The 10180-nt window shown below is 45.5% G+C and overlaps 1 long non-coding RNA gene across 1 annotated transcript; it reads right to left on the bottom strand.

Moving 5' to 3' along the window:
• Positions 1-4892: 4892 nt before the first annotated feature.
• On the bottom strand, positions 4893-6905 carry LOC148155109 (uncharacterized). The gene is made up of 3 exons (XR_015765671.1): positions 5423-6905; positions 5046-5349; positions 4893-4970 (listed from the first exon to the last, which is right to left on the bottom strand). It is a non-coding gene; the product is annotated as an uncharacterized LOC148155109 (long non-coding RNA).
• Positions 6906-10180: the final 3275 nt, after the last annotated feature.

Here is a 10180-nt window from a genome sequence, read left to right as displayed (position 1 = left end):
AATGCTAAGTTTTCTCTTCAGACTCAATTGACGATAGCTAACAGATGAGATTTCCCAAATTTCCACATAAAATTATTATTCAGCTACTGCTAGGTAATTGGCTGCTAAAACCTTTTTCCAACAAGGGTTCATCAGGTTATCTCTGAAGTCCAGCTTCCTTCTCTCTGCATGTTACAGGAACCTTTGACTCACTGATGACATCAATCAGGATCTGAGTGCCGTCAGAAACGTCGCACGTCGCTCTGGGTGTCAGAGGTCGGCAGGGAAGAATCAGTGAGTACCGTCCTGTATCAGAAACAAACAGATCGAGGGTCAGGACCGTCGACTCCAGAGATGTGACTGTGACGACAGTTTATGGGCTCCAAGGATGTGAGGGGAATAAATCAGCCCCGTTTGTCATGACCCATGGCTGTTTTGTTTTTTTTGTTTTTTTTTGTGACCATCTACGTGTTCAGTTTCATTTTCTGTGTTGATTATTGTTAATAGGTTTTTGCCAAATGAGTTCATTTCTTTGTGCTTGGTTTAGTTATTGTGTGCTGTTCTTTGTGTGTTTTACGTGGATCATTAGCTGCGTTTCCAGGACAAATGTGTGCAAAATTTTGTTGATACTCCCCTAATGCCGAAAAAAAAAATCGTAACTGCATTGTTTCCTTTCCATAACAAATGCAATTAAAATCACACCTGAATAAGTCATGAAAAAACATGCTCCTCCTTCCACATCCTGTCGTCTTCTTCGTCTTTTACATCGGTTGTAACATCCGGTTGTAACATGATCACGTGACTCGTTTTTCAATTGCAGTTCTGCGAAAAACACTAAATTCGATGCAGCCGAAAAATCACCCCATCCAACTAAAAAAACCGTCTTACTGAAAAACTTGTTATTTTATTTTTTATTTTATTTCAGAATTGACAAGTTTCCAATAATTGAATTTATTTTTGTAATTCCAAGCAATTTTACTGCCAGATGAACAGCTGCTTGAATTGGTCTTCTTCCCATTGGTTTGCAGATCATTTTGTACCTTAGTTGAGCTCTTTTTAATGTCACAGTCCAGTATGAATATGTTCTGTCTTTTTTTCCTGGTTCTTGCTTCTTGTATACATTTTGAAGCGTTTCAAACATCTGACGTAACATTTGCATCTCTTACAATTACATTTGAAATCTGTAAGTGGGATTCGAACTACCGCATTCTGGTTTTGGTCGAATTATTCATGATGCTACTGGAGTTTTGTGGTTCCCGTTCATCAAAGTTCCTCTTGTCATGGCGATCCCATCAGCGAATCGGAATTCGCTTGCGGCGACGAAAATGATCGTTACCCCGCGCTCGCTATCCATCAGCAAAGTCAGCAGAGCAACAGTTTTGGTCAGAATCCACGGAAAGAAAAGAGAGAAAGAGAGAGAAAAAAACATCAGTTGTAATTAGGGGCTACATCAGCATGGGGTTGTATGTTTTCTTCCTCACATGGGAACCCGGCGGTACACGGTCAAATCCTGAGGCTTCAGTCACAGACGAAGCTAAAGTGCAGCTGCCACTGTGGATTAGACCTGAAGGGAAAAAGGCACATCCTGGGTGGTAATGCTCTTGTGGTTTGGTTGCAGCTTTGAGATGGACTGCCGTCAGTATCCTGGATGTTGTTCAGAGGGCTGTGCAGTTTGAGGTCCACTTTGAAGTCTGGGTGTGGGAAAAGCCACGGTAGGCAGCGTTCCGGTCAGTATAGGCAGGGGCTATTACATGGAAAACAGGGTGTTTGCACTTGTTGGTCCTGAATGCTTCATGTCACAAGCACATATACAGAGGAAGTAGCACATAGTCGTTTCATATAGTTCATTAAAAGAGGCAGGGATGTTTTATGTGATGGATTCCTGAAGGAAGGTCACGGAATTAGGGTTAAATGATAGGGCGGTGTGATGAGACCGAAACGTCCCGCTATAATAAAACGCTGAAAATATTTCTGCTTGGCCAACCCAAACATTAACAACATGGAGCCGACGATGATATCCAAGTGCATCCCTGTTCCCCCCTCCCCTTGCAGAGGTAAATGCCTCAGAGTAAATCTTTTAAACATGGTGGGATTTGTGCGGGTCAGCGTCCGCGCCGGCAGGACTGTGATTACGGCCGACCCGAGTGAATATTTGACATGGCAGAAATGGAAATTAAGGATGTGAGGAGGATAAAACGCGAAACCAACAGACGTGTAATTAGATGAGTGCCGCGGCTTTTTTAGGCCGTAGCGTCTTGTAAGCGCTGAAGTCACATGAGGACGCGCACGGTTCTGGTGGAGTGTGGTGCTGCAGGGGATGATTACATATGAAAAAAATAAATAAAATTAAAAAGAGACCTGTACAGGTGATGACTTCAGTTGATTTCTGTGAGGATTAATAGCCAGAGGAAGTCCAGGAAAATCAATGGAGAATAAAACACTGTCCTATATCTTTCTGCAATTGATCAGCAGGCAGAAATTCTCCTTCAGGGTACAGAAGCAGGAAGCGGCGACGGGTTTTGGCGGCCATCAGTGAGTAATAACAATGAGAATCAGGCTATATGAGGGTATTGTATGTCTACGGAAAAAAAATGTCAAAAAACCAGGGTCCAATTTTAAAAGTGGTGGAACAGAGAGATCTGATATGTAGACCAACATTAGCTTGATCGCTTGACAAAAACAAAGACCGGGATCCTGCAGGCTCATGCAGATTTATGGTAAAACAAACCAAAGAACAATTGCTGACATGTTATTGCAACTATTAATCAGAATAAACTGCAATTTTATTGTTGATGTGATTGGAATGGCTATGTTATGTAGATAACTGCATATTGGCTCTAATAATAATTAACCCATACAGAGAGACGAATCAAAAATGAAGCCTTGAATTAATTTTTTTATAACTGGGCAGCTAATATTTAATCCAGTTCAATTCAGTTCACAACAAATGTAATTTCTAGACAATTTCCATAAAGGTCAAGTCAATTCAATTCAATCATGAACACAGAGTCAAAGTCAATAGTATGCATTCCAATACGACACCAGCTGCCAAACAATACAGTCAGGTTCAATTTGTTGTCCTAATTGGTTGAAGCATTTCTATATAAAGACGCCCAGTAGACCGCACTGAGCGACTGATGGTGGAGAGTCAGCTGCGTCAAGTTGTTGACTTTGCAGCAATCCCTCGTAATGACAGCGGAAAAGTAAACTTCCCCTTTAACAGAAAGAAAAGTCCACAAAGAACCCGACTCCGTGTGAGCGTCCGTCTACCACGACAGGCAGGGGCTTTCAGACAACTGAGTGTATAAAAAAGAAAAAGAAACAGTGATTCTTTGTTAAATAAATATCTTCTCTTTAAATTACTGGTCACAATTCAATGAGAATAAAATCCTTTAATCTTTATGGATTGCATTCAGTCATGCAAAACGCCTGGTTGGACGTTTTGCCTTTAAGGCAAAGCTCCGCATCACAGAGCAGCTCCTCCTGACACTCAATCAGTTCCTTCAGACTAGTCAGCAGCGATTAGTGAACATCTTCCCATCTGCTGAGTCCATCATAGGAGCTACTTCACAGTACAACGCTGGTAAAAAAAAAAAAAAAAAGTTATTAAAGGGTCAAAGAGGAACGATGTGATGACTTCCTGAACTCAGAGTTTCAGAAAGAGCAGGAGTTTTTAAAGACGTAGAGGTTCAATTTCAAAGTGTTAAATTAGAAAGTCAAATTTCTTCTCAGTCATATTTTATATTTACAGTATTTCTATAACAACTGAAGTCAAAGTCATTTGATTGTACTATAAAATGCCAATATGTGCCTGGAAAACACACTGCCCCTTCAAATCTTTAGTGAACCCAGTGATACGAAAGTCCCACTGGTTGTGGATTTGGACCAGCAAACACTTGTAATGTCTCACTTTACAGCACCTCATCATCCATCCATTTACCCTCACTTGGAAGGTATTTTTCACATTTTGCACGCAGCAAACATTTCCCACTATAAAGGTATTTCTATACAGAACAAAGTGACATCAGTTAATTAGCTGTACGAAATAATGAAAATGTGAAAATGAAGACGTGAAGATAAGGTTCGGATTAGCGATACCAAGACACAATCCTTTAATCTTGCTCTCAGTGTCTTTGCTATAATACAGTGAGCCAGATGACATAAATATTGCACTATTTAATGAAGTGCTTAAGAGTTTCCTGCATGGACTCTAGTATAGTGAATCTAGTGTGCTGAACCTGAAGTACAGCCTTCCATGAACTCGGTGTTAACAAACGCATAAAGATTGATTTAACTGTCTAACCCGATGAGGAATAACATCAGGCTTTTTAAATCTGAACTACGTTCATAAACACAACTTGCTCTCCCTCGGAGCTGGAAACCGAGAGGACATGAGATCCGTTACAAGAGCCTAAACAAAGCTGCTTTATTCTGGAGATATGGCAGCTCTGTTTGACACAAACGAGGAGTGCTTCACTGAGTTGTGTGTCCCTTTCAGGTCATATTGGGATTGTGTTTCTCTGAGACATTCCACGAAGACCTGAAGATAAGGTTTGGATTAGCGGCTTCCTCTTCTTCAACAGCGGTATTATTTTGAGAGTCTTTATTTAGCAGAATGAGGGCAAATACATTTGTCAGTTGTAAATTCTGGCTAGTGCCTTTCTGCTTCACTCTCACATTAATGTTATCGGTTTCAAACTACAGTGGACCTCAGTTCAGTATTCCCACATTCAGCTATTCGTGGATATTTCTGTGGAACGTACCAAAAAATGTAATTAGTCACAGATTTTTTTTGTTTGGAGAGCATGTGTAAAACATTCAAAGTGAAATGCAACTTGTGAAGTTGAGATACTTTTGTCATAATGGGTCCTAGTGAACGCACCCACATGCAAGAACACAACCAGTAGAGCGAATCACAATAATAAAGTTTATTAAATAAAGAGAAGTGGTGGGGAGATCTGGATACGGGGTTGGAACTGCAAGGTCATCAACTGTTAAATGAGAGGACAGATGTGAATAGCAGTCGGTGGCAGAAGGATCATGCAGAGATAGTCGGTGAATCTTACTTGGATAAGGGGTGAAATGGGTTTGATTGTTGCCTGATTGTTGCCTGAGGTTGCGACGGAAGACTGAGGTCCAGAGCTCGCTAATCCGGCGAGCGGTGCACGTTGGAGGACGGACAGGTAAGAGCGGCTGTAGCGGACGGCTGGCAAACGGAGAGCTCGATTCATCCAGGGTCGAGGGTACTGGCTTCCAACAGGTACTACCTGAGGCGTCAGAGGGGGTAACGGTTCCTCGGGAGGCTGACCGGAGCGGAGATCACTCGGAGACTTGTATCCACAGGCTACACGCTGGGAGACGGCAGAAAACCTGACGAGAGGGAAACACATCGGGAGATCACTCAGGTGAATAACTCAGAGGGCCTAGCTCAGGGAAAGTTTACCATTCTAGGTTAACACTCAGGCACCGGAGTGTTTGCCAGCCGCAGCATAAATACTCCACTTCAGCCCTCTTCAAATTAGCCACAGGTGCGTCAACAGGGTCTGCCACCGCATGTTCCAGGGGCTCAGCCCATCGAGGACCTCTGGTGGATGGTGAGGAAACAGCAGGCAACAACACAAAACCCAACCCCAAGATTACAAAAAAAAACAAAACAAAACACTGATCCCAACAGTACTCCCCCCTCAACGGTTGCCACCCGGCAACCGCGAAGAGGAAGCCCGGGACGAAACAAAATCTCTTATCAGAGTGGAATCCAAAACAAAGGAGCGGGGGACCCAGGAACGCTCCTCCGGACCGTAGCCCTCCCAGTCGACGAGGTACTGGTAGCCCCGACCTCGCCGACGGGAGGCCACGATCCGACGGACGGAGTAGGCTGGATGACCATCAATAATCCGGGTGGGAGGAGGGGGTTCGGTCGGAGGGCACAACTCACAGGTCAGGACAGGTTTAAGCTGTGAAACATGGAAGGTTGAGTGTATACGAAGGGATGAGGGAAGACGGAGACGCACTGCTGCTGGATTGATTATGGACAGGATTTCAAAAGGTCCAATGAACTTAGGTGCCAATTTCTTAGCCATGGCCTTGAGAGGGATATCACGGGTGGAGAGCCATACCTTTTGCCCAACAGTATATGCCGGTGCAGCAGAGCGCCTACGATCAGCTATGCGTTTGTTTTGGGCCGCTGTGTTATGGAGGGCTGCGATGGTTTCTCTCCAAATCTTCTGGGAGCGACGGATCTGGTGTTGCACAGAGGTCACCGAAATGTCCTTCTCATCAGAGGGGAGGAGTGGTGGTTGATATCCTAGAGAGACTTCAAAAGGGGAAAAACCTGTCGCAGCAGACACGTGAGAGTTATGGGCGTATTCAACCCAAGGCAAAAATTGGACCCAGTCAACAGGATTGGAAGAAGTGAAACATCTGAGAGTTGCTTCCAGCTCCTGGTTCATACGTTCAGTTTGTCCGTTAGTTTGGGGGTGATGGCCTGATGTGAGGGTTACCTTGGCTTCTAAAGCTGCACAAAACTCTCTCCAAACTTGAGAGATAAACTGAGGACCTCGATCAGACAGGATCTCCTGGGGAATGCCATGAAGGCGAAAGACATGTTTGATGAGGAGATGGGCGGTCTGAGAAGAAGTGGGTAACTTGCGGAGAGGAACTAGATGGCAGGCTTTCGAAAAACGGTCTATTACAGTAAGAATAGTAGTCATACCCTTGGAATTGGGTAGGCCTGTGACAAAATCCATGGCAATATGGGACCATGGGCGCTGGGGTGTAGGCAGTGGTTGGAGGAGTCCTGCCGGGGGCTGATGAGAAGACTTATTACGGGAGCAAACAGGACAGGCAAGTACAAACTCTTTGACATCTTTGTGTATAGATGGCCACCAAAACCTTCGATTTACGAGTGCAATAGTACGACTGACACCTGGATGGGCTGAGAATTTGGATGCATGGATCCACTGGAGAAACCGGGGCTTAATTGCTGCAGGAACAAACAATTTACCTGGTGGGCATGACTCGGGGGGAGGTTCAGACTGTTGTGACTGACGGATCAGGTCTTCGATCTCCCAAGTAACCCCTCCAACCGTGCAACTGGGAGGGAGGAGGGGAGCCGGACCGTCCTCAGCGTCGTCGGGGGTGTGTAACCTGGACAGCGCATCAGGCTTGATGTTCTTTGAGCCTGGTCGGTAAGAAATGGACAGATTAAAGCGGGAAAAGAACAATGACCATCTGGACTGTCGGGGGTTGGATCTCTTGGCAGCTTGAAGGTATGACAGATTCTTGTGATCCGTCCAAACTAAGACGGGGTGCTCCGCCCCCTCTAACCAGTGTCGCCATTCCTCAAGAGCTAACTTGATGGCTAACAACTCTCTGTCTCCGACATCATAGTTACGTTCAGGAGGGGTCAACCTGCGTGAGAAGAAGGCACAAGGGTGAGTTTTTCCATCCGTTTCTGACACCTGAGACAGCACTGCTCCAACTCCCGAGTCTGAGGCATCAACCTCTACTATGAACTGTCTCTTGAGGTCAGGCTGAACCAAAACAGGGGCTTTGGAGAACAGCGTCTTCAACTGCATGAAGGCAGACTCGGCTTGGGGAGTCCAAGTAAAGACTGACTTAGTGGAGGTGAGTGCCGTTAGTGGCGCAGCCGTCTGGCTGTAGTTGCGGATGAATCTACGGTAGAAATTAGCGAATCCAAGAAAGCGCTGAAGTTGCTTGCGGGTGTCTGGTCTGGGCCACTCGATAACAGCCTTGATCTTGTCCTCTGAAGGCCTTACCTGTCCGCCCTCAAGCACATAACCCAGGAATGTAACTGACGGACGGTGGAACTCGCACTTCTCTGCTTTTACAAATAGCCTGTTTTCTAGGAGACGCTGAAGAACTAGGCGAACATGTTTCTTATGTTCTTCTAGGGACTTGGAATAAATTAGAATGTCATCAAGATAGACGAAGACAAAATCATTAATGAAATCTCTCAGAACATCATTGACTAAAGCCTGGAAAAAGGCTGGCGCGTTTGACAAGCCAAATGGCATCACTAAATATTCATAGTGGCCTATGGGTGTTTTGAAGGCCGTCTTCCATTCGTCGCCTTCACGTATACGTAGCAGGTGGTAAGCATTTCGGAGATCTAACTTGGAAAAAATGACGGCGCCCTGAACGGGTTCAAAAGCTGAAGACAACAGGGGAAGGGGATACTTGTTTTTAATGGTTATCTGGTTTAGGCCTCTGTAGTCAATGCATGGCCTAAGCGAACCATCTTTCTTGCCTACAAAAAAGAAACCTGCAGCTAGTGGTGAGGAAGATGTCCGAATGATTCCTGCTGCTACAGAGTCGTTGACATATCTTTCCATTGCCTCACGTTCAGGCTTGGAGATGTTATAAAGTCGACTGTTAGGAAGTGGGGCCCCAGGCAACAAATCTATGGCGCAGTCATAAGGACGATGCGGAGGTAGTGTGAGTGCTTTACTTTTGCTAAAGACGGGAGCTAAATCACGGTAGTCATCAGGGACTGCGGAGAGGTCTGGGGAGTCCATCACTTGAGGCTCTGATGCCACAGGACTGGGGGGAACGGCAGCATGGAGGCAGGCTGAATGGCAGTGACTTGCCCAAGCCTCAATGTGGGATTCTGACCAGTTAATGTGTGGGTTGTGTTGGGTTAACCAGTTGAACCCGAGGACTACTGAGGAGCTTGCTGCTGGGAAAACATAAAATGAGATGTGTTCAGTGTGATTACCAGAGATGATTAAACGGACTGGTTTGGTTCTGTGAGTGATTCTGGGCAGAGCCTCTCCGTTGAGAGCTGAAACCCTGAGGGGAACGGCCAGTGGGTCAACTTCAATCCCCATCTGCTTAACAAGGTCAGAATCGATAAGATTCTGCTCACATCCTGAGTCTATGAACACAGACAAAGGGAGAGATTGGTTATTATAAAACAATGTAGCTGGAATGAGTAGGCGAGATTTCTTTTCTTGATGTTGGTCCGGCAGACTCCTCACCCTTACTGTCGGACCTGCGGGTTTAACCGGAGGGGGCATTTTGCAATGAAATGGGTGGGATCGCCACAATACAAACAGAGACGTGAGGTCATTCTTTTACGCCTTTCTTCGGGTGTCAATCGTGTGTGTCCCACCTGCATAGGCTCCGGATCTGCTGGGGCTGAGGGTCCAGGCTCAACTTGTGGGGCGGAAGGTGTCGCAGAGGTAAAGGTCTTCACTGAGTAGTTCCTTCGAAGTCTTTCTCGGGTTCTGGCTCGAATTCTGTTGTCCAATTTTATTGTGAGGTTAATAAACTCCTCCAATGACTCTGGCTCATCTAGAGTTGATAATTCATCCTTGACTTGCTCACTCAAAGCATGAAAATATGCACTCTTTAAGGCAGCTGCATTCCAGTTTGTTGCTGCCGCTTTAATCCTAAAGTCAATAGCAAACTCAGAGACACTTCTTGACCCTTGCTTTAGGTTCCATAACTCACGCGAAACTGACGTCTTGTCAATTGATTGACAAAAAACCTGTTTTAATTCAGTCAGAAACTCAGGAAAGGAACAGCCAAAATCAGTGGGGGAAGGAAACCTTGCCTCGGCCCACTCCAGGGCTCTACCGGAAAGCAGTGAGAGGACATAGGCTATCTTAGCATTATCATGCGGAAAACTTTGCGGGGAATGGTTGAAAATTATTGAGCATTGGAGCAGGAAACCACGACACTTGTGAACCTCACCTGAAAATTTCTCTGGTGTAGGTGGATGTATCTCGGAAAATGTGGGCCGGGCTGGCGGAATGGGAGCGGCTGGCAGAGGTGGAGGACTCGGTTCCTGTGAAACAGGGTTCTGCAAAAAGTTTGAAATTTCAGAAAGTTGGCGGTTAGTCTCAGCCTGTCGGGTTCCCAATTCTCGAAGGGCAGCGTCGTGAGACTGAATGAGGGCATGTTGCTCGGACAACGCCCTCCTGATTGCGTCTGCTGGGGTAACTTGTTGGCCTGAGTGTTCTGTCATAATGGGTCCTAGTGAACGCACCCACATGCAAGAACACAACCAGTAGAGCGAATCACAATAATAAAGTTTATTAAATAAAGAGAAGTGGTGGGGAGATCTGGATACGGGGTTGGAACTGCAAGGTCATCAACTGTTAAATGAGAGGACAGATGTGAATAGCAGTCGGTGGCAGAAGGATCATGCAGAGATAGTCGGTGAATCTTACTTGGA

The sequence above is a fragment of the Poecilia mexicana genome, unplaced genomic scaffold, assembly GCF_051168715.1.
Source record: "Poecilia mexicana isolate PSO_F unplaced genomic scaffold, ASM5116871v1 scaffold_16, whole genome shotgun sequence".
Lineage (NCBI taxonomy): Eukaryota > Metazoa > Chordata > Actinopteri > Cyprinodontiformes > Poeciliidae > Poecilia > Poecilia mexicana.
The sequence above is the reverse complement of the archived record's forward strand: the minus strand, read 5'-3'. Positions and strand labels throughout refer to the sequence as shown.